The sequence below is a fragment of the Vicugna pacos genome, chromosome 8, assembly GCF_048564905.1.
Source record: "Vicugna pacos chromosome 8, VicPac4, whole genome shotgun sequence".
NCBI classification, from domain to species: Eukaryota; Metazoa; Chordata; class Mammalia; order Artiodactyla; family Camelidae; genus Vicugna; species Vicugna pacos.
In genome coordinates this window covers 17849738-17853076 of record NC_132994.1, presented here as the reverse complement: position 1 = coordinate 17853076, position 3339 = coordinate 17849738, and the positions used below count along the sequence as shown (strand labels likewise).

The 3339-nt window shown below is 46.2% G+C and overlaps 1 long non-coding RNA gene across 1 annotated transcript; it reads left to right on the top strand.

Moving 5' to 3' along the window:
* The first annotated feature begins 865 nt into the window (after positions 1–865).
* Positions 866–2435, top strand: LOC140697839 (uncharacterized). Its single transcript, XR_012075206.1, has 3 exons — positions 866–1321; positions 1701–1871; positions 2156–2435. It is a non-coding gene; the product is annotated as an uncharacterized lncRNA (long non-coding RNA).
* The last annotated feature ends 904 nt before the right edge of the window (positions 2436–3339 follow it).

Here is a 3339-nt window from a genome sequence, read left to right as displayed (position 1 = left end):
TACAGATTAGTAATGTATCAAAATACATGTTGATGAATGATGGGTGAGGAAGAATAATTAAAGGAATCTTTAGTTTAAAAGTACTTTGAAAATGATAGGATTCCATGATTTCATTTGCTCAGTATTTATGATCCAGATCCCTGGGGAGAGAGAATAGAACGGAGTATAGTAAGAAATTTGGGTTCAAATCCCAACCCCAGCCACTCACAAGCTGTGTTAACTTGAGCAAGTTCTTTCCCTCTCTGAGCCTGTTCCTTCATCTGAAAAACAGACATATTGGTAATAGCTGTTCTGTAGAGCTGTTATAAGGATAAATAAATTGATACATGGAAAGCCTTTAATGCACTGCCTGGCACATAGCAAGTGCTCAATAAATATACTCAAGAATATGCTTGGTGTGCTAATCTGCTCAGGCTGCCATTAAAAAATACCATAGAGTGGATGGCTTAAACTACGGACATTTAAATCTCACAGTTCTGGAAGCTGGAAGTCCAAGATCAAGGTCTCTATGAATTCGGTCCCTAGTGAGAGTTGTCTTCCAGGCTTTTAGATGGTTTCCTTCTTCCTGCATGACCACATGACCTTTCCTCTGTGTGTGAGCAAGGAAAGAGACAGCAAATGAGCTCTCTGGTGTTTCTTTTTTATTTGTTTATTAGTAGAGGTACTGGGGCTTGAACCCAGGACCTCGTGTATGCTAAACACACACTCTACCACTGAGCTATATCCTCCACCCCCTGGTGTTTCTTCTTTCAAGGACACTAATCCTATTGGATAGGGGCCCCACCATTATGACCTCATTTGATGTTCATTACTTCCTTAGAGGCTCCATCTTCACTCTCACTGAAACCACACTGGGGTTCAACATATGAACTTAAGGAGGGGAAAACAAGCTTTTCATTCATAACACCCAAATGAGATAAATACTCAGAGCTAATGCTAAGAAGAGAAAGGATCATCAAAGTCACAAGGAATATTTATCTCAAGAAACTGTCCCCTAGGCTCATAGCAGCTTTGGGAACAGCCCTTCAGCTCCAGAACAGTCAATGTGTTTGACAGCAGTCAGTGTGGTGCAGCCTGCATCACCGAACATGGAACATGGGTGGGGGAACCACAGCCATCCCCAGGCCAGCCTTCTCCCACTTCTATTCATCTTGTCATCACTGGGAGGATGGGGTAAAGTGCTAACTCCCAGGCCCCACCGCCAGAGACGCTGAGTAGGACAGGATGCTGCATTTCTGCATTTATCACAACTCTTTAAAAATACTGCTCTCAGGAAATTAGTCTAGAAGAAACACTCAAAGCCCAAGTGGAGAGGCAGCGAGTAAGCTGAGTATGATGTTATGATGCCTGCTGGGGTGGAAGCTGCCATGTGTGATCAGGAAGTTCAGTGGCAAGAGGCAGAGAGCAGGGAGCATGGGGAGGACCAGGAGGACTGGCTGGGCATGGATATGGGCACACAGTTGGGCAACAGGACAGGAGGAGGAGTGCTACTTGGATGACCACCTTCAAAGGAAGCCAGCCCTAGAGGGCCCGGGGTTGTGGGATACCCAGGTGGCAGAAGCCCGGGGGTCCTGGACACCTGTTCCAGAGATCCAGGGAGGGTAAATCAATCACAGAGAGCCCCCTGCTTTACTTTCCTTCCAGGTGGCTTTGTTTGCTTCTGGACTAATTTTTTTTTTTCCTGTTACCATCAACCCAAGTAAAGTAGAAGCACTACTGATTATCACCTGAAGTCCAGGGCTTAAGGGGGCTAGCGGTGATGGTGGTGGTGGTGGTGTGGACCTGGCATTGCTGCAGTGGCATCTGGTATCTAGACTGAAGAGGAGCAACGTGACCCGAGAAGAGGAAGCCCCTGTTTTCGTAAAGACGCAGTCAGTGTCCCTTGACTACTTTTCATTGTTTTTCTGTTCTCGTCGATCTGTTGTTAGATTCACCTCTGCCCTGATGACTGAATGCCATGACCCCAGGCCAGGCAAATGTTTGATGGTTTGTTTGATTGTCACGTGCATGACACAAACCTTTTCTGCTTTGCCTGAGACTCATTTTTGCCATCACTGGGAGTCTCGGCAATACGGAGAGAGACTTTTCAGCCTGGGACTTTACCCTAGTTCCTAGCCACTAGGGTTTCTAATATTTCACATTTTCCCTCTGGCAGGTACTTTTCCACCATGCATGGGAGGGAACTGTGCCTGCACTGAAATCGGAAGGGAGCCTTGTGACTTCTGAACCTCGCCTCAACCTCAGGCCTTATCTGAAATTGGATCCAGCTTAAGAATTTTAAAGCTCACCAAAGAAAAATCAGGGATGAGCATGACAAGTTCTCCGTCCAGAGTCCATGCCCACGTCGGGCTGCTAAAATGAGGCTGTTATTAGTTATTGTTCAGATTGATCGGATGGCTAGTGCTCCGGATTACATAAATGGGGAGAGAAATGTCGAGGGGAGCACTCGGTTGACAGAACTTTCTTTCCCGCCCCTTTTTTCCGCCTTGACTTATATGCCCCAGCCCTTTTTTCCACACCTTGTTACTTGATCATTTATCTAAGAGGAAGAGTTGCTAAACCATCAGGCAGGGCCAATGCATCGAAAAGGGCTGGGTAGCCACGAGCACCATATTTTCCACTTGCTGCAGATCACTGAGGAAGGCCCACCTTCCAGGGCAGGCCGGTGGGGGGTCTCCTTATCCTCTTCCCGCTCTCCCGGCTCTATGACAGGCAAGCCCTTCCTGTTAGGAAGAAGCTTTGAGGCCCCTTTTTGGCCTTCAGCCTAAGTCACGTGCTCCAGTTCAATTTAACCAAAGATAGCTTGCTCGGGGCACGTGGGGTGGTAACAGTATAAGTGGACGATTGCTCAGCCACTAGTAAACCTGGTTATGATTCCCACACTGCTGATCTTTGTATATATAATTCCATCAGAAGGAAGGGTCTGTCTTAGGATTCAGGTACCACGTTCTCTGCCTTGAATCTGTATCAGAATTCTCCCACAGTCATTGAATGAATATTTACTAAAAATCTCTTTGTGACTCTTTTAAGTCCCATGTGGTTTTTACCTCCACTCTCTAAGGAAAATCCACACTGTACCTGACAAAAAGGCTAGGATATTTTCTACCACATTAGCTGCCGGCTTGCAGTGTGCAAGGTGGCCCACTTAAGAACATCACGTGTGGTTGGAGTGCATCATTTCCAAATGATGCGTGCAAACTTTGCTTTTAGCCTTGTAGTGAGACTGTAAGAACCTGGTGTATTTATTTAGCAGAGTTCACCATCCTTACCAACTTAGACATGAGCTCATCACTGAGAAGTTTCCAAAGTATTAGGGTCTTAGAGGTGATCTGGGCTATA